Source organism: Amblyomma maculatum, chromosome 11 (assembly GCF_055883805.1).
Source record: "Amblyomma maculatum isolate TAMU_Amacu chromosome 11, ASM5588380v1, whole genome shotgun sequence".
In the NCBI taxonomy this organism is placed as follows: Eukaryota; Metazoa; Arthropoda; class Arachnida; order Ixodida; family Ixodidae; genus Amblyomma; species Amblyomma maculatum.
This window is the reverse complement of record NC_139354.1, coordinates 138,228,237-138,250,242: the sequence shown is the minus strand read 5'-3', so window position 1 is coordinate 138,250,242 and position 22,006 is coordinate 138,228,237.

Below are 22,006 nucleotides of genomic sequence, written 5' to 3'. Positions count from 1 at the left end.
TCCTTGTTAACGATGGTCTCTGGAATTTTCGATGCTATCATTTTCACATCTTCCTCATCTGAAAGAATGAAGGAAAGACAAGCTTTGAGCAGAAAAAAAAATTAGGGAGACTCCTAATCTCCACCTGTAAGGGTATGGTGTGCCAGCGTTAATGGTTCTTGTCTGCAGATCCCACTGTGAATTCCTGTTAATTTACATGCCCTTTGCTACAAACATAATTACTAATTCCTTAATTCATGTCTCTGTTATCTCAGATATACTCATTAGCATACGGTCGTAGGCTGCCCTGTTAGGTGATAGACAACCTGGCATAGACCTCTGTAAGCCTCAACCTTTCTTAATTGGAGCTGAAACGTCCCAGAACATATTTCAAATACAACTTTGTAAGCTTGACTTAACAGCTCCTGCCATGTCGTGTGGCCTCGTGACATTTGGCTCGTGGCACTTTTGGCTTGTGCACAGGGGTCATCTGTTAAGTACTGGTTAACATGCATGAAAAATACATTTTCACAGAAACTGGTGGTAAATGGTCAAGTGGTGCACTGCAGATTCTGAAATGTATACCTATATGCATGCAAGGATTGCATCATCACATAACATGATCAAGAGTTCTATCAGTACCTGTAGTTACATAGCATTTCAATGCCCATTAAAGGACCACCTCAGACAATGGTTGTTGTTACCACAAGACCTGTTCTAACAGCGTACTGACACCATTCCACTGAGCGATGGACATGTATATGCATACCCTAGATAGCTCATGATTGTGGATCTCATTTATTTCTATGACTTCCAAGGAGTTCCTGTCATCAGAAACCCTACACTTTACGAAATCGGGACAGTTGTCTTGAAAGAAATAACCAGGTTACCTTGACGCAATGCTAAATTACGGAGCGTGAATATGCTGCATGAAGATACCAAGAAGCTTGTACAAAGAAAGGTGAGAGTGAAATGGCAGGATTTTTGAAACATTGAAATAAACTACAAACTATACTTGTCAAACCTGTCATTAAGGAATGGAAATCATGCAGTAATCAAAAACACAACATGGAGGCCATTTTAGGTCATCTTCACAAAAGTCATACCCACACCTCACACACAGCTCAATACTTATGAAAGAGGACAAACCAATATGAAAAGAGTGTGGAGATGAACTAACAATAAACCATATTTTTCACGTGCGCCAGAGTCGAGAAAATAAGAGGAAACATTTTGTACAATTTTGCAACAGATCCCTTTACATCCCAGCATGATCCTAGGAAATAAGAGAATAAGTGTCCTGTTTAAGTTGTTGCGCATTTCTCTTATATACTATGCAGAACCAACTAGCCCGACAACACGCTCTTCTGAACTGTAATCCTAGGAGAGACGTGCAAATTTCCTGCATTTTTGGTTTCTGAAAATGTTCCTAAACAAGCTACATCCTAAAGAACAGTTTAGTCATTACACACAAATAAATACATTAAACCTTGTTCTTGGTGCATGGCAGCATTAGTCGCTTATGCACCATAAAAATCAATACAATGCTGTAAGGTATACCTTGGTTAGCTATGTTATATGAGACAAGCTTTCGGTCTGGTGTGGTCCTTATTCACGTGAAAGCGCTGTCATGAGGTTCTATGTCCCAACGATCGGAAAGTGACCTATTCCAATAATTTTACAAACTGAAGGCGATTCTACAGATATCTAAAGACTGGAGTGCTCAACTGTTTTATCAACGTCCGCCTGCTTTGACAGCCTGGAGTGAAACTGTTGAAGAGAATACAGTTTTGAACATTTAACGCGTTTCTGAAGGCGTTGCTTTCAATTACGGGGCCCACAAAAAGCAGCTGAATGTCAAACGCCGCCTAGGTAGGCTTTCTAGCAGGACAGCGGTGTAGCGTGGAAAATCGCTCCGCCGGTCCATCGCTGGCGCCGCTGACTTGACAGGCGAACTGTTCAAACTTACAGCTACTGACCACACCTGAAACACTGAATTGCGCATGATCAAGGCAGAATTTCTCTAACACTGAGCACTGGTAGCTATCGATTTCGCGCCCAATATTGTGAAAATCTGTCCTCTCTTCGATCATTGATACAACCACGGTTGAACATTTATGCGCCTCGGGGTAGGCCAGCCGTTGGAACATGGATGCGTGGTTGTAGCAACGATCACTTGCGTGGCGCACTCTGCAAAATTCCAAGAGTCAGCTTCTGCAACGAAATGTGCAGCGCACATTTTTTAACGCGTACCCAAGTCCGCCGATGCATGCATATCGATCCCGATCGTTTCAAAGCTGCGCGGCCGTTCCGTCGGGTCATGCTAACCTCGAGCATGCGGGGGTTTACACTACATGTACGCAAAATTCAACGACAAGAAAAAGATGCAGGCTAAGCACTTTAGTCTAGTCTTCCCCTAAATACCAAAGAACATTGCTGTTCACAGGGAATTCGGATCATTCGCGCTTCCGGCTTTCCGGTTGTGCACTCTTGCGGTGCGGTGCAGTAGGTCTTAGCCTCGACGAGTCGATGTGCAGCTCGCCGCAGTAGCAGCGCAGGCCTCTAGTAGATTCGGCATGTCTTCTGCCACGGCTCTGTGGTAGAATTTAAACGAAAAATTTGGCTAGAAACATCCTGTTTCCTCGGTCTGCATGTGAGGAAAGAGCATAATGTCATTTCACATACATACTTTGGACTGCCGAATGTTCTGCACGGCGAGGTGTGTGTGTTGTACCGGCGCTAGATCTTCGGAGGTCGATGCAGGACCTAAGACAGCGTAAATGCTAGGAGTAGCTCGCTTACATTACGGGCAGATCGAGGTAATAGTTTAGTGCGAAGCGAAAGCTGCTCGTGAATGTGCGTATCTCGATGCCAGCTGGTGGAGCTGGTGCAGTACGTAGCATCGCCTGCAGCTATTCTTGCCGTACACAACCCTAAGTGAAGACCGTGATCTATGGTAGAACGGATGCACTCTTCGTAGCAATTCATCGAGAGTCGCGGCTAGCTGATATCATAGAGGATAAGATTCATTCACGCGTAGCAAGCGGAATGTGGCCGCGTTCGACGTGTATATAGCCATGAGCCTGTATATCGACGTCCGCCGTATCTTTACGAGAATCGAATGGATACGTCGGACGTACCTTTAGACACTTCGATTTTATATTGAAGCGGTAACTCAGCTAATAGCCCTGGAGATTCCCATTGGATGCATCCATGCAGATGAAGAGAGTGAAGGCAGTCCGCAAGTTGTTATCGAGAAGCGGATTTCCTCGATTTCCCCCTGCCAACTCACTCCCTTTTCCCTGGTAGCAGAAAAGACGCGAATAAAATTGGTACAGAATGAAGACTGCTCTGCAAAATGGACCTGCCGGCTGATGTGAGCGTTCAGCGCTTTTGGAAGGGGGCAGGAGCCCACTGTCCCCCTGTTGAGCGACTTCAAGCTTCTGTTTGCCGTACTCCAGTGCAACAGTGGAGAGTTAATTTTCTCTCAAATCAACTTGATAAAAGCGAAGACTAGGAACAGCTTGCAATTGGTGGCACAAACCCCGGGCAGCTATACCCTTCACTACAAATGGGAGCCAGTTGTTACGACTCTGAAGTGAAAGAATCGCTTAACCTTATGGCAAAAGATATGCATAAGTGAAACGCAGTCAGACTGCCACCCGAATGCCGTGTCCTATGTATTTAGTGCTTCTTAGTTCACACCCACAAAGTCACTGTGCGATTTTCATTCATTTCAGGGCCAAGCCTAGTTATCTTCTTAATAATTGGAATGTTTTTCTTGCTCATGATTTTTGAATACACGAGTTTGCACTGGAAAACAATACTGTATTTCTTTGCACGGCCAATGTTATCTGTGACTCCTGTTTAGTACTTCGTCCCAAAAGATCCGGATTAATATAACTTTTTTGCCCTTTAGTTTTTACAGTCATGTTCTGCATACTGATTGAGTGTGAATGCTCAGTACAAGGGCATAGGAGTGTTGGTCCGGTGGTTTAAGAACTGCTTGCAAATCATAGGACACAAATTTCAAATAATGCTGATTTATTTTAATAGACAGTATACAGAGCAAAAAAATAAAGGTTATGTTTTTCTATGTGCAGTTTGCTTCCGCTAAAAAAAATATTGTAAAGCTGTCTTCCATGACCTTATCTGCAGTTGACAATGCATTACTCGGATATATAAGCCCGCCACTGTCAAAGTGGGTAGTAAAATATAGATCTTTGACCGCCCCTGTACTGCTTGTACAAAGGTGGGTATGCTGTCTTCCCAATAATTTTATTTGCGACATAGCCTGTCACATAATAAAGTAATGCGCTATCGCTCTTTCTTTCTATATATCCAGTATCGTCTCCTTGCGAAACCAGAGTTTGTATAACGTCCTCAGCATCATCTATCCCCTCTTCATCTCGAACAAATGCTTAGCCGTCTTTCTGGTGTCACTTGGATTCAGGAGAGCTTGAACACTGTCTTGAGAGCAGTTACCATCTCGCAGAGATTTTGCAAGGTTATAAACTGCAATTAAGTTTACACTAACCAAATAACTGCGACACTGTAGGGTGATCGTTGCACCCAGATGATTATCGTATAATCCCAAAAAAAGGCTTTCCAACTTGTCCTGACTTAATCAAGATGTTAGGAGGTACCTGAAGCCAACACTGCAGCACAAATAAGAAAGCAAGCCTAGAATGCCCTTTATTGTCACTCTTAGCCAAGGCACTGTACTATCAGTCAGAAAACCACCTCCAGCTGGTTTGGCGGGCTTTTCCCACTTATCCATATTAAAGCGATTGATTGATTAAAACTTTAATTTACACCGATTTAGGAGGCCCCCTACTTCCCCCTCCTGGCACGCAGGCCTGAGGAACGGGGGCTGGAACCTCCGAGGCTAAGGACTGGCGAATATATATTGGTTATTCGCGGGCTCAGCCGCCAGGCGGACGGCTTTTTGCTGGTCAGCGGGGACGTCGCTTCGCCCATATATTAAGGCGAAAGCCTTTATTGCCTCATTGTCGTCGTCAGCAAAAGTGTCACGCTTTTACGGCAGCTCCGATTGGTCAAGACAGGTTGACGTCATGGAGGTCTCCACCAATCACAGAGCACCACCACAGCATGCGCGAATGCGTGCCTTATAAGGCCATGTGCCAATCAATGATCGATTACTAATTAAATAGTTATTGATTGTATAATCTCTAATTAATGAATGTATACTTAATACCTACTAATTAGTAACAGCTGCGTAATTGATTAATTACTGATTAATGCCTCTCCCACAGTATGCGCGAATGTGTGCCTTATATTCTCATATACAAATAAATGATCAATTACTATTCAATTAGTAATTAAATAATTGACTAATTAACAATTAGTTTCTAATCAGTGCCATTTACATAATTAATTTATTACTAAGTAATGTCGCGCACCTGGTAAAATCAACCACACAACAGTAAACGTACTAAACTGCGAAGATACAAGAAGCGTGATCTCTTCGCTAATGAGCTGATGTCATCTCCCCGAAATGCTTGCACCTGAGGACAGCGCAAATTTGGGGAGGGTCGTGTCAGCGCTACACAGCCTAAGGCGCCTAGAGTAGTCACTCTGTTTACTCGTAGAAGCATTCATCGCTACATGCGCAACAGTCACGTAGCAGAATGCAGCACTAAGGCTTTCGCCTTTCATTACTTTAGTCGCAAAAGTGTCCGAATTTTTTTTTTTGAAAGGTCTTCCAGGAAACGCACATCTGGGCTACCAAATTTCAATGCATGGGCGCTTAATAATAACCCTGGAAAGCCCGCACACAGAAACACAAGAAAAAATGTGATAACTTGTTTATTTACTTCTGTGATGCACAAGTCGATTATTTCAAAAATATTACAAAAATTTGTAAGCATTACGCAACTACAGTCCGTATCATATTTGATACAATGGGCTTCTTTGTTAGTTCAGGAAGGTTGCGCAAGCCAGATGTTCATTGCTTGTGGTAGTCATAAAAACAATTTCTGCCTTTGTTCAGGCAAAGTGTCACCTCACATTTGGAACAAATAGCAGAACTGAATGTGTTCATACTTGGTGAACAGTTCCTGCATCGCAGTCTCTTGTTCGTGACCAGAGGAAAGTGGCCAACACCATCTTTCCGTACTTCACTTTGGGGTCGCTTGGTCGCCACTTTTCTTTTCGTTGGGACTGGCGAAGGGAGACTAGACGGTCGTCCTTTTCTTGTCTTTCCACAGAGCATCAAAGAATCTGACAGCTCTGCAATGAATACTCGTAACTTCATCACTTTTGTATTTAACTGGACACATTGGGGCGCCTGTGGATGTTCCAAGCGTTCACCACACAGATAAACAAGCTGTGGTACAAAATATACATGTACCACCGCCTGGATGTGATGTTGAATTTGTATAGAGCCACCTGATAATTGTGTTGGTCTATACCGCCCATGAAACTGTTGTACACCGCAACAATAGCTGGGCGCGGTACATCTATGTGGACTTTGGCCTTGCGGTCATGTCTCTTTACCTTCTCGACAGGCTCCACGGACACAAAGTTTGAAACTAATGCTATGGCTTTCCTGTCGAACCAGCGTACAACCGCGAGGCCTGCACCGTTGTCGACTCGATGATCGTGGGAACCTTGCCTATGTGGCTTTAGGGCTTTCTCAGACTTGATCGAACAATCCTTTAGCCGATTTTGGCGCAAAGTGCCGACATACTGGATACCACGGCCAGTAAGTTCTTCAACGAGGTACAAAGAGCTGAAAACATTATCTGCAGCCACCTTGAAACCCTCGTCGGAAGGTAGTTTGCTGTACATATCCAGGACGGTGTAGCCACCTAGTCCAAATGTGTAGCTGGCATTGGTCCTGCCTTGGTACACGTCAAACGGATAAAGAATATAAGTTGCTCCAGCACGACCCCACAGCTTGAAGCCCCATGGTACTGGTTTGTTGGGCATATATTGTTTTAGGCTACTTCTACCCGTAAAAAGGCACCATCATTTCATCAACTGCGTTGTATTCCTCTTGTTCAATGCTTTCAAGGTTACGCTGCAGGGCGACAATCCAAGGCCGCAGCTTCCAAACCTTGTCTTTTTTTTTCTTCTTCGGGAACTGTGAGATTATCAACAATGTGCAGGCATGCCATCAATTTCAAGAAGCGGTTTCTTGACATTGTGTCAGCAACTGGTGAGTGCCTTGTGCCTTCTTCCCAGTAGCATCTTACATTTGACATTTGGACGAGGCTCATTTGCAAGTACATGCCAATGTACTGTTCAATTTCATGGATACTTGTGTTCGCCTATTTTCCGTACTTCTGTGTACTATACAAGTTTGTTCGACTAGCATTGCTAGCACATCGCCTGTGAGAAGCCTTCTAAAAAGCTTCACTGGAGATTCAAGAAGGTCCGGTTCACTAAATGTTCCCGAAAATTCTGTATGGGCAATCTCGAGCAAGGCCTTCTCCCAATTTCTTCTAGAATGGGATGATGACGCGACAGCTGAACTACCGCAGAAGTCCTCTGCCTGTTCTTTATCACTGAATGGACACAGAATGGGCATCGCTATTTGCTGCAGTCCATTTATTTATTTATTTATTTATTTATTTATTTATTTATTTATTTATTCATTCATTCATTCATTAATTCATTCATTCATTCATTCAAATACCTCACGGACTCCGATTGGAGTATTATGTGAGGGGGGTTACATAACTGGGGCGCGAAACAGAAGCATGTAGAAGATTCCTCTTCGTCACTGTCCGAAAGGTCACTGAAGTCACTAATGTCGCCTCCAACAGCTACACACTCCAGGATATCTTTCACAGCACCACCTAAAACAAGAAGAGTAAGATCACTGAGCAGAATGCGCGGTAAACGGCAGGCTGCGCATTTGTAAACATCAATGCAATCCGAACAAAACTACGCAAACAGCATGACTAAGTTTCTGCTTCACGCCTTTTAAAACAGACAGCGACAATTTTTTCGCGTAGAACGTACAGCACTACTAAGTATGCCCACCCAAGATACAAGAATCACTACGGGGAGAAACACAAAAGAAGAAAGGGCGCTCCACTAAAGCCCACTGTATCAAATGTAATACACGCGAATTCCGGACGTTATCACGCGGCATAAAACTGCTTCGTATAGATGAAAATTACTTCGGGTGATTCGCAAAAGTACTGCGAAAAATTATGAACCAGCAAATGCAATTAATAAAACACAGCGTACCTTTTTCTGGAGTAGAACGTACGAGCATGCGTACGAGTGTCACTAGTGGACGCCATTTTTCAAAGACAACTTGCAGCCTCCTGGTGGTAAGAAGTGGAAGCAGCAGGAGGAGAAAACAATTTTCCACGTGACAAGAGAGCCCAAAGTGGTTTCCGGAGTTCCAGTTTCGATTTTCTCCACGAGCGGGAGATTTGAATTTGACGTATCATTTACGATACGTTGGGCGTTGTGGGGTTCAGTTCAGTCATGTCCGACTCTTCGTGACCCTATGGACCATATCACGCCACGCTTTCCGGTCTCTAACTATCTTCCTAACATCATATAACTTCATCTGCAGCGCCTCGAGGATGCCATATAACCATCGCTTTCGCTGCCTACCCCTTCTCCGGTGGCCCTCAACCTTTCCCAACATCAAATCTTTCTCCAGCGACTCCTCTCTTCTCATCAGATGACCAAAATAGCTGAGCTTTAACTTTAGAATTTGACCCTCCAATGAGCAGTCAGGGTTTATGGTCGACAATATCGACTGATTTGATCTTCTGGCCGTCCAAGGAACTCTCAAGAGTCTCCGCCAGCACCACAATTCAAACGCGTCAATTCTTTGGCGGTCAGCCTTCTTTACAGTCCAACTCTCGCATCCATACATCACAACTGGAAAGACCATAGCACGATTTATACGGATCTTGGTTGGCAGTGCAATGTCTCTGCTCTTTACTAGGCGGTCAAGGCTAGCCATGGCTCTCTTTCCCAGAATCAGGCATCTCCTAATTTCATGGCTGCAGTCTCCTTCCGGGGTAATCTTGGAGGCCAAGAAGAGAAAATCTGTCACAGCTTCCACTTCTTTTCCCTCGATGGTCCAGGACTTGATAGGGCAAGACGTCATGAACTTTTTTTGTTAATGTTCAGTTTAAGCCCAAACTTCTCACTCTCTTCTTGTACGCGCATCAGAAGTCTCTCGAGTTCCACTTCGTTTTCTGCCATTAAAGTGGTATCATCCGCATATCTAAGGTTGTTGATACGTTTCCCAGCAATCTTCACTTCAGCTGAAGACTCGTCCAGACCGGCCTTCCTCATGATGCACTCAGCATATAGGTTAATTAAAGCGAAAGCGTTACTTCGCTATGTTCACAGATTTGTCCGCAGACCGTGTCCGCAGACCGCGTCCGTAAAATCGTGTCCACAGCAGTTGCGAGTAATTGAGAAGCGGTAGAGGTTATTGACTGGTGTCAATCGATAGAGGCCGTCGTAATGTTGCTGCCAAAAATAATTGCGCCAATAAGTTAATTAGGTAATTATTTACAGGCAAAAAATGTAAAAGCATGTTCACAGCAGTTGCGAGTAATTGAGAAGAGCTAGAGTTTATTGTGTGGTGTCAATCGATAGAGGGTGATGTAATAGTGTGTCCGAAATAACAATTAGGCAAATAAGGTAATTAGGTAATTAGTTATAGGCAAAACACGCAAAATCGTGTGCGCAGTAGTTGTGAGAAGTAGAGGCTAATGAGTGGTGTCAATCTATAGAGGGTGACGTAATGTGTGCGAAAAAATAATTAGGACTTCTGGTTAATTACGTCATTATCTAGGGGCAAAAATGATACAGTAAAGGCGAAAATGGTCACATTAACGAATGGCATGGCGCCACATTTGAATGTATCAAATACTAAATTAGTTAATTAAATCAGTCAATTAAGGTGGTGTCAAGGATGGGACGTCACGCAAACTGAAGTCGAGCCAAAAAAGGGCATATGAACGAGTTGGCACGCAATTTCAAAATACCAAAGACTAAAGTAGTTAATTAAAGCAGTCAGTTAGGGTGACGTCGAGCATGTGACGTCCCGCAACCGGAAGTAAAGCCGAAAAAGGGCATATGAAAGGATTGGCGCGCAATTTGAAAGTACCAAAGACTAAAGTGAATAAACAAGAAGTGAATTAATGTGACGTAGAGATTGTGACGTCACGCAACCGAAGTAGAGCAGAAAAAGGGCATAGGAAGGGACTGGCGCGCAATTTGAAAGTACCAAAGACTAAAATGGGTAAAAAGAAGTGAATTAAGCAACTAGAAGCAACTAAAAGCAGCATCCGTGCTTTCACATTACTCCGATGCAGATTCTGTGGTGCTCTTTTAATCTTTCTCGGTGTCATTATGTGTAAAAGATGGTTGATTAACTTTATAATCTTTAGTGTCTTGAACAATTTTGTGCACACTCTACACATGTTGTCGACATAAAGAAGCACCCTTAATCAGTTTATCACTAAACAACTGGAGAACCTGGTCAACCTTCATAATTTCAAGCCAGTTGTGCTTTATGTGGGCATCTGTTTTTTTTTTTCTGGCATTGCATTAAGAGTGACATTATCACGGTGCACATATAAGCAACCGTGGATGATTCCATTGTGCACATGGCCGAATGGTGCAAGATATTCTTTCAAAACAGCAGTATTCCACTCATTTTTTATGAAATTAGGAAAGTGTGAGAGAAAAAATTTTCTGCTTGTGTCAACTGGATGCTGAGCACAGCATTTGGTGTGGCCAGCTGAACTTATGCAAAGAATAAAACCGGTCAGTTATTTCTTGCGTGATTACTACAAAATATCGTGTTCCTTCTGTCAGAGAGCTGCTCCAGCAAATTTTTTATTCTGTGTAATTTGCAAATACACTATGCACCACAATAATCTTACCTTGGATCCCAAAGCGTCGCCATATCTCCTATTCCAACTTGCAGCGTCACAGGTAACTGAATCTACAAACAAACCAACTTGTTCGCAGAGCGCAATGCTCCCCAAAGTTATTTTGGTCATTGCAGGTACCTTCATATTTCCTCATGCTGCAAAAACACTAAGTTTGTGTCCAGTTGCCTAGGAAAATATGAATTGAAAAATAGTGAATTGAATGAATTGTAAGAACAGCCTTCTGGGTGGCATCGGTTTTCCGACAAGATGTTAGACACACAGTTTACCAGTGAACGGCTTAATCAGTGCCATCATTCCATTATCTGCTAGGAGCCCTTATCTTCAACAGTTGTGTAGTTGGGTACATATACAAAACCTTCCGTTTCACCTGTGACAGCAAAACAAATGAAACGGGTTCTCTTAGACTTGAAAATTTGACTTGCTATTGTCGTCTCAACTAGCATGGGACAGATATAACAACTCACCTGAAGACTCCACATGGCAGCAAAACGTGTCCATGGTTTTCATCTTTTCATGCAAAGTTGAGAGGATCTTTGGACTGAGGCCAGATGCCTCAGTAAAACTGGCGATCTTAACTGGTCGTATTACGTAACTCAGATTATTAACCATGTAAATCGTGAGCTCAGGTATTTGCCGCGAACCCTGCGCTAGCACCTCCGTCAGTGAAATTACTATCTTATTTAACATTTATTCGCGACCGAACCTTAAATATTATAGTGCTGTTTGAGACCCTGACCAAAGTAACCTTACTAACATCTCTAAGCAATACAAAACCGCGCGGCAAGATTCATCTACTCGGCCTACTCTTATCATATAAGTATCACTGAACTAAAATGCAATGTGCAATGATAACCTTACGAACTTAGCAATCCATCGTAACTTCGCAAGACTGTCTTTTTAAGAGTCGCAAGATTCAAAATCATCCCCTGCTTAACTTTATTATCAGCCGAGCATATCGCACATCCAGTCGCACAAGTCACGAGAAGACCATCTATCCCATCTTTAATTAGGCGAAGCTGACCATTACCGCACAACACCGACCTGTTGCATCTGCCGAGGTCGAGGCAGAGTGCGAATTGGTACTCGTCGTGCATACTATTGTTCCACCCCGGCTGCACGCGGTTGTGGCTGGCTTCCATTCTCATCCCAAGGGCGAAACGCAGAGCTCTACGCTGAACAGCTTTACCGCCAACTTTGACGATCAGCACTACCGTTTCACAGAGTTTCAGTGATATGCACAGGGCGCCTTCTCAGTATTCACTCAAATTTACATTAACTGAATTTATATGTAGGGCACTTGAGTGAGGCTTGTCGAAATTCTCTGAACAGATTTCTGCACAAAACACGCTCTTTACAATTAGCAACTTTTACGATAATTAGCCTTGTTTTATGAGTGCTATATCAGCCAATTCCGTGCGCACGTTGAATGTCAACTGACTCTAGTTCAGTGTTAAGCTTTGTTTTGCAGAGTTCAATCAACAAAACCTCAGCATCATTCCAAGTTTCATCAAGTTCATCGGTCATGCCTTAGAAAAGAAGGTTTGATCTGCGGGAGTTCTCCTCATTTGCATCCATCTGCGATGACAGTTGAGAAAGCTTTTCAAAATTTTCATATGCGACTATTTCAGCGGCATCTAATAGTATCTTCATTCCTTGAATAGAGGAACGGAGGAGCAATCATTTTCAATTTGTAATAGCCGGTTCCGGATTTCTTCGAATGCTTTGTCATCGTCTGACAACTTTATGAGCATTTTCTTGATTTCGTTCAATAGAGATAGCTGATCTTTAAAGTGCAGACATTTTGTCGCCAGCGTTCATTAGATGCAGAGCGAAGAATAGGCCTGGGATTCAGTTCAATTCGTTACCCGACAAAATTAGCCATGAGGAAAGAACTTAGGCTCGGCAACGTCCACAGCGCAGGGGAGTACGTGGGGTGTGTAATGAAGAGCGGCTCGTTACCTGCACGGCAAAAAAGGGTGGTGAATATGAGCGAGGCCCATAGCTGCGGCGCGGCCGAGCCCACTGAATATTCGAAGACTCGAAAAAAAAAAAAATGACGTAAGGGCCTCTCCTAAGTTCTTTCCTTCCTCCATGGTTCCGTCAAACCTCTTGCTGTCAAAGAATCTGGCGGAAATGCGGTTGGGTCCAACGGGCAAGTGCGGTGGATTCCGCCAGTTCCGGTCAGGGCGTAGGTGGACGAGAATCAGGCCAGTGCAAGGGTGACCTGCACAGAAAAATGGCGGTGATATGAGCGAAGCCCATCCCTGCGGCGTGGCCGAGCTCACTCATATGCCCCTTTCCTTTAATGAACTGATGTTAGGACCTTGAGGAAAGCCTTACCTTTTCACCCCGCTCCCCTGCGCTGATCCAGCAGCTACGTGGGCCGGATTCGAGTCCAGAAAGTTCCGGGCACATTCCACTACAGAAAGTAAAGCACCCCCAGTGCGTCCCCTACGCAGCGTGGACCGCGCATGCAGCTTCAGCAGGCGCCTGCGGTAGCAGGCAGAAGGTCCAGCAAGCAGGGTGGGCGCAGAGTTGGGGAAACACGTGGCGTCATGCCTCCCGAAAAGCAGTATAGTTTCGGGCACCGATTCCAAATGCACAAGTTCAATAAAAAAGGAATAAAAGGTGCTTCCCATTTAATTTGTGCAAGAAGCGACGCGTTGTGTTTTTGTCGTCTTAGGAATGCCAGCTTTCATTGCAGGGCAAAAGTAGGTCATCTAAAATTTTGTGCAGAATCATTTTAGGTTAATTTAATGTTCTGTGGAGTTGACCAGTATACCTAGAAAGCCGTTATCCGCAACAAAAAAAAATTCTAATTTTGACCGCAGAATCTACCACGTTGCTCAAAAAAAAAAAAAGAAAGAAAGAATATGCTCCAGAACTAACCTCTGCGGGTCACCGCCTGTGACAGGAGGTACATATGCAGAACAATTGTTATCAATGTGGACTTATTGAAACCTATCATCTATAGTTATAACTATATATGCATATATGCATTTCTTATTAGAGCATATATGCTCTAATAAGAAATGGTTGAAGTTATGCAGTGTATTTAAAGCTTTTTTATTAGTTTACAGTGAGGAAACTGAAAAGAGACATTGGTGAAATCTATAAATACTGCATTCATTTCGTGCGTCTATTACAAGCTCCTATAGGAAAACGTTATGACAGGAAATAATAAACTGTGAGACAGTTAATAAACTGCGTATGAAACCATGTTGCTCATCAGATAAGCAATTAGACGATTATAAGAACTGAAGTCAGTGATCAGCGATCACGTGCTCCAAGATTTCGCAACTGGTTGAGATTAAGGACTACAGACATCAAACTTTGATAGAAGTTGTCATCTTGTTAATGACGCGTAAGTAATTCCTGTACATCGATCCGCACGCAGTTTTCGCTTAAGACTGCTAAATAATTTATAAATAAATTTTCTTTTCTCACCAGTTTCGGTTTCGATATCCCAGAGATGGCTGCGACGCCACAATCATGTCTTGATGCGTGTCATGAGAAAACAGCAATACAATCGCTCATTCTTCACTTGTAATGATTTCAGTTCGTGAGGCAGGCTGGCTTTATGCAGTAAATTCAAATAACACAGCAGTGATTATATCAGTGTATTTTCATCCCTCACGTGTTCTGGAAGTGAGTGTGACGTCACAGCCATTGCTTGATTGTCAAAACCGAAACCGAAACCGAAACAGGTGAGAAAAGAAATTTAATAATAAGTTATGTAATATTCATAGGCGAATGTGACGTGGTGATCCGTGTACAGTAATGTCCTGGACATCACTAAAATGATAAAACACGAACCGAACAATTAGGTGTCTTTAGTCCTATAAGGATATAGGGCGGTAATAGACGATATTCGAAATGCGGAGCGCCATTTTTTATCGCTCCGTGAACTGCGACCGCCATATTGGCTCGGTCAACAAAAAGAAACCGCTGTCCTGCGCTGGGTAAACACAGCTACGCTTCGTGTGAAAAGAAAGTCCGGATGAATTGTTTCGCTGCGATATGCACTTTGTGAGAATGCTAAAATGCACGTGGGAACCAGAACATACCAACCTCATATTTATTATTATTATTATTATTATTATTATTATTATTATTATTATTATTATTATTATTATTATTATTATTATTATTATTATTATTATTATTATTATTATTATTATTATTATTATACTCAGCGCGAACGTTTAAATGGACCAGACGCAATGCGAGCTATCACGAGTGAACCACGCTGAACAGTTCATAGCGTTTGCTTCCTGCGCGGAGTCTCCACCAATCTTTACAGACTGGGTCATTCGTTATGTGTCAACAAAAAAAAGAGCTAACCTGCATGCTTATGAAATATCTGATTTATTATTTATCCGGTTTTTATTTACTGTTCCTCGACTGTTGTGGACGCTCACCAATTTATTCGCGACACAGAAGCCACGCGTCAATCTGCCCGACAGCGAATTCGGCACCAACAAGAACACGGCGCCCAGCGCTATAACCTATGCCACTGACAGCTATACTTACACGCCCGGCGACCAAGTCTTGGCGTGGAGCCCGATCCGTTTGCGAGGGCGTTCTGAAAAGCTTCTTCGGCGTTACTTTGGCCCCTACGAAGTGCTCCGCCACCTCAGCGCAGTGCACTACGAGGTGCTCCCACAAGGCACTGTCGGCTCCTCTCGACTGCCGAAGTCTGGAGTAGTCCACGTCGCCAGAATGAAGCCGTATTATAACCGTTGAACTCTTTCTAGGGTCCAGACCAGAGCCAGAGACTCGCCCGTATATAACTTGCCCCGCTTATCCACCGTTCCCCCACGTATGCCAGCGTGATCGGGTCGATGCTTCTTGGAAGGGTGAGGGAAATGCCCCACCTCTGTCTAGGGTGCCTAGATGCCTTATAGCGAATTTTTTTTTTGAAAAGTTTGCCACAAGGCATAAGTTGAGAAAGGGGGAATGGGATGCAGGAGATAGAAAGTTAAAAGAAGGAGTGAAGTCCAGTTGCGCTTATGTATTCGAGAAGGTTGGCAGCGAAATACATCGAGGCACCCTACCGCTGTCCATCTGCTGGCGCCACCAAGTTGCCATGTCTTGGCACGTGGCCGAGCGTGGTCTTCACCTCTTTCGAGCTTCGCCTCATTAAAAGACTAGCTGGGTCGTTCTGCTGCTTGCCACATTTGTCGGCTACAATATATTTTGCATTTGTACAAGAATGTAATGAAATATTACTTTGCTTATCCCCATTTTTGTATCTCCAGAACTCTCCCGGTATTTTATTAGGCAAGTTGCAAAACGTACAGTAAACGTCCTTAGCTTGCTTGATCATTGCTTGATCGTGTTCCTGAACTGGTTAGTTACAGCACGCACATATTCATTATTTTCATTACACCAACAGCCCTTCCTTATTTTTTTTTAATGAAATGTTTTCTTCTTCTTCATACTAGAAATAGCAATTTGGTAGTGTGCGCATCTCCGGTATGAACGTCTTTTTTGTGATCTCTCATGTGTATGTGATGGACAATGCAGCTCACCACCCCATTTCTTACGAATTTACCTCCTTACTCATTTACTTCTTAACTACACTTACTTCCAAACATACATCCATTCACTTCACCGTCAATCCGTCCATCCGTCCGTAATAATAACTTACGCGACACTCTTGCAGCATTTTTAGTATGAAGGTGTGTACATGCGATGCATGCTGAGGAAAATGAAAACTGAGTATGATCGAGTAAGTAGACAAGCCACATTCTGCAGGCTCTTAGTTTCATAGCCTACTGCAGGTGTTCGCATTCCATGATCTGGAAGTAGATATTACAGTACGTATTCGATCGGCTTAGAGTGCACCTGGATAGGCGTTCAGCGCAGCATAACCTACAGATGAAGTTGAATTCCTTCGGAGCCGTTCATGCGATACCTTGAATAGAAATGCACGTCGACCAAGGATTTTTGCTTTATAAAACCCGAAACCGGAAAATAAAAAGGCAGTTGCTAAGTCACTTCTCCTTCCTCACTGTCTTTGGCAAGAGCCCAACATATACTGCTAGTGAGGTCGAGATCCATTTCCTTTAGGTGTAAACTTGCTTATTATCTATTTTTGGCTGGAGTCCCACACTCTAAACGCATGAAAAAGAACGCCTGGATGTGACAGCTGGGTTCCGGTTCTCACCGCTGTCCCTATTAAATTGACCAAAGTACATCGAACCCGTGAGCTCTGCGCATTTTCCACCTGACCAGAATCTGACAGCGAGTTTCCATATTAACGAAACGTAAACACTTCGAGAAAATTTGGTCCTCCCCAAAATAGTTTATATGGAGTCCTCCTTACTAAAACGGTTAGTATTAAAGAAGCCCGACAGTGGGTATATTTGTTACGCAGTCTGTTAATAGTCCCTCCCATTCTATTGTCTCTGTTTCAACATTCATCTGCTTTTCTCTTTAGCCGCTGTTCAGTTCGCAGCTTTTTATTGCTATTGAAACTGCTGCCAATCATTAATGTGCCTTATTTCCCTTAAATAAGCTTTGCCATGCAATTGCTAGCGCAAACACAATTATAGCTATGCGCGTCCGAACGATAACGATGAGGTCTGATAACCAGCTTCGTCTCTCGTCCTTCAACTACAGCGATGTGCAGTGCTGATTAGGTTTAAGGCGCCACAGAGTATACCACAGCCCGTAAGCAAGTAAGAGATCGTGCCGCGGGCAGTTATGCCTCATTCATATTGAACTAGTTCGAGACTGGCATCTCATCAGCAGGGGGGCTGCGTGCGTTGAGTGTTCGTTCAATTGTGTGCGGCCATTTTCATTGTGTTTCATATTTGGCCGCATAGTCCATTATAATATGGGCGTCGGTGAAAATAGTGCAGCGTTTATTATGTTTTTGTGCTTTCTGACTCTGTAAACGGCAATGAAGAGAAACATTCAAATAAGAGAAACCTCAAGGATTCAACGGCCACAGGAATTTCTTGTGTGTTACTAACTATTGAATTCCGGAATGGCCATATCAACCAAGAAATAACAAAAACTCACCACTCAAAATCGTCTGCTAAGCAAAATATGTCGAAAAAAGCAGCGTAACGGGAATTGACGACCGAAATACACAAGTCAAAATAGATTATTGCGACAATTCTTGCAAAAGAGTCCACAAATATACATTGCCAAAAAGTGTGGTGTTCGCTGTCTAGAGAGAGATGGGAGAAGATGAGATGCTTGAGGGGCACACTGAACTGGAACAGCTCGATGCACAACACACTGTATTTTTGCCTAGGTTTTGTCTCTTTTGACTGCGTTTGCTGTACCAATAATATTGTTCATAAGTTTATACATCCATCCATAGGATATCCCGATACAGCCTTGAGCTCTGAGACCTCCTTCTGTATTATTTATGTAATACATGTTTTTATGAATAAACAAACTTCCTCCTCTTCTTCTTCTTATTGCAAAATTGAAGTTCCCAAATTTAATGTATCATCAAAAAACAGGTTTACAGTGATATGAAGTTTGCTCCGCCCATCGAAAAGATCACCGCGTCTGATACATCCCAAAGCAGTGTTCCCGTTTCTTGCTAAGACCAAATTTTTCGCATTTTGTTCACGTTTTTTCCGCATCCATCTACAAATAAAACCGTGCGACTTTGCATCTTGTTGAATACGTTGGTATCTCTATTTTTGAGCACCACTGTACAGACTCTCCTTAATCGCTTCTGTCTGGTTGCGGTGCTGTCTACAGCACTGCGAAAGAAAGTGAATCAATAAATAAACTAAAAATAACCAAGAAGCACGGGTGAAGCTAGCCAGCATTTCGACAAGAAAAAAAGTTGGCCAGTCAGGTTTCTATGCCACCCGTTGTTCATTTAGCACCGTCAAGAAACGTATACCGTCCCGATGATGCGCGACCGTTCGACGTTCACTATGCGCGCTCACGTCGCTAGGCGCACGAAGTAATATGCTCAAGCCGCACAAATAATGGACCCAATATAGCAGAGTGTTGGCAATGTACTGGTACGTTGTCGGTGGGACATTTCCAGCACAGTCCCAATATTGGCCGGTGGTTTGCGTTGCATAAGTTTATGCTTCTCGGTTCTGTCGATATGCACCGTCGCGGCTGGGAAAGTCACGCTCATAGGTTGTTTCAGTCGTGTTGACTGTCGTGCAAAGGCGAAAAAATATTTTTGGAGAAAACTTCGCATACAATTCAAAACCGCCTCCTATAGTTACGACAGACGTCCAAGCGACCTGACGCATTGTCGCACTCTAATTCAACGAATCTGTAGAGGTAGTATTTTCGGTATCCGAGTTAAAGGAGTATAGACATCAAATTTTAATGGCATTTTCCTTTTGAAACGTAAGCTTCACTACGCAATTATTAGCCAAGGTCAACGTGACCGACCGCTTGACCTTCAACGAGCCAGAGGTCACGGCGTGTATATATAGCTTAAGCATGGTACCACCACTTGACCTTTGAGGCCACATAGAGCACCACATGTTCCCGCATGTAGTTGACAGCGTCTTCGGCTCCAGACTCGACAATTTAATCGCTGAAAAAAAAATTATGAGTGGCCATGTCTAAACATATGCGTAACAAAAGCCAAACCAAGCAAAACGACGCTTTCGCTTCGCCTGACTACCGTCACGCGGCCTAGTCCTGGCTTTGTATTCCAACTATAGCACAACGGTTGAAGCCCCAAATCCAAACAAGTGAGAAAAGACATTTAAATTATAAATTCTTAAGGGGCCGTAAACAAATATCACACGGTTACCCATGTACTGTATGTTAATCTCTTTTGCATCACTGCAAAGGTTAAAATACGACGCTCCCCCCCCCCTCCAAATAAAAAAAAAAATGGGCCATACTTTAAACAAAAAATTGGGAGGGCGCTTAATTTCCGCCTTTGAGGTTATACGACATTAAATGCTTACTGGCTCCCGTCTGCAGCTGCCGCTGTGGATCATTCGTGTATATCAACTTGACCATTCGCTTAATTCCTGATCCCTTAATTCGTTCCTCTGTAATCTTGTACATGCTCATTAGCATACTGCTCTTAGCCGAACCATTATGTAAAATACCAGCTGACATATAATAAAGCCCAGCTTTAACGAAGCCGCACGAAAGTGCTTGCGTCATCAATGTCTAGAGTGCTTACGGTAAATGTGGGTACGACGTAGCCAGTTAGGCTTGTGTCACGTGTTCTAGCCATATAAGGCTAGGCAACGTGATGAGGTGAATACAGTCTGCTTTGATATGAATAGCCAGCGTGGTTTCTAGAGTTTGACCGGCCGCGCAAAGCGAGATGAACAACAGGTGCGAGAGGGCAAGCGACAACGTGATCCACATCTACCGAGATAAACTATGTCAGACTGGTGCTCTAGCACGTTATACTAGTTCATCTACGTTAGACCTATGCAATTTTTATTTTGCCTGTTGGCGTTTTTTCAGCTGAAGAGGAGGGCAGGGGGGCCATTTCTGGTCTGCAACATCTGATGTTAGAGACGGTAGCCTAAAACGTGTTTGCGTTGCGGTCACGAATCAAGAATACCGATTATTTGTTCATGTTTTCTTGATCTAATAAAACTATTTCATGGTAAGTTACAGACAGGAGAAATATAGGAGGCGTAGATGAACCTTGCATCTTTCTTACGTGATTTTTTCGTGTTTCTTAGATTCAGACATGACCACCACAACATATTTTTGAAGTCGATTTTTTTACACCTGCAGTATTGTATGGAAACGAAAAATCGATTAGAGAGCTGCAGCTTCGTAGTACGGCGGAAATTTCTGGAATGCCTTTGTAAAGAAAGCCTAATCATGACGCCACTGTTCCTTAATTGCTCTACGCCAATTTTCTGCATTCTCTAGCATCTAAGCAGTGCTGAAATATCTGCTTTAAATGCCTAACTATGGGAAAGGTATCTCTATTCTAAGCTTGACTAGGGTTCCTCATCATCATCAGCAGCAGCCGCAGCCGGACTGCCGGGCGAACATCTCTCCCATATTCCTTCAATTAACCCGATCCTGTGCTAACAGCATCCACTTGACCCACGCGAACTTCTTAACCTCATCCGCCCATCTAACCTTCTGCCGCCTCCTGCTACGCTTTCCTTCCCTCTAAATCCTATTTGTTACCCTTAGCGACCATCGGTTATGCCAGCTTTCCCCATTAGATGCCCTGCCGAAGCCCATTTCTCCTTCTTCTTGATTTCCACTAGAATGTCATTAGCTCGAGTTATTTCTCCGACTAGAGAGAGAGAGAGAGAACATTTATTGCTATAAAAAGTTTCTGATTTTAGCGGCGGGCCGATGTCTTCATATCTTCAGCCTCTTCACAAGGTCGGCGCCCTTATTCCAGGGCACCGCTGAGTCTTGCTGCTTCGCAGGCGTGCCGCACCAGTGCCCTTTGGGCCGTGAGCTCGCTGCTGGTCAGCAGACCCTCTCATTGCTCCGCACTCGGGTTATTTAGTTTGTGGAAGGCTCTGTTTCGTTCGCATTCCCATGTGATGTGGTATAGTGTGGGGGTTGCCCGCACCACGGACATGTGTTCCTGTATTGTGTAGGGAACATTTTGTGTAGTATGTATAGATTGTGGAAAGTCCCTGCTTGCAGTCTCCTCCAGCAGACCGCCTCGTGCTGTGTTAATGATGTGTGGGGTGGTGGGTTTTTGAATCTCCTCCCTCTGTGATAGTATTTCTGTATACGTTGGTTCCGCCGTTATGGGGTCCTCCAGAGCTTCTGACTGCCCTGCTCGGTTCGTGATCTCGCGAACTAGGCTGTCTATCTTCGAGTTACCCTCTATCCCGGTGTGTGCCGGTATCCAGAAAATCCTGTGTCTCAAGGTCTTATTTGGAAGCCTTGTTTCGAGGAGGATTCTCAGCGCTTCCTTGCTTATTTTGCCCCGTGTGTAGTTCCTGCATGCTGCTTTGGAGTCTGTTAGGATTATGAGAGACTTGTTCCTACGGTAACCTTCGGCGGCCGCTAGAGCTACGGCAGCCTCCTCCCCCGCCGTTACCGTACAGTTTCTTAACGTCGCACTACTGATTGGTTCCCCCATGTGGTCTACCACTGCTGCCGCGACTCTGAACTTTCTGGTCCTGCGGTCCCATGGGTATAGGGCCGCG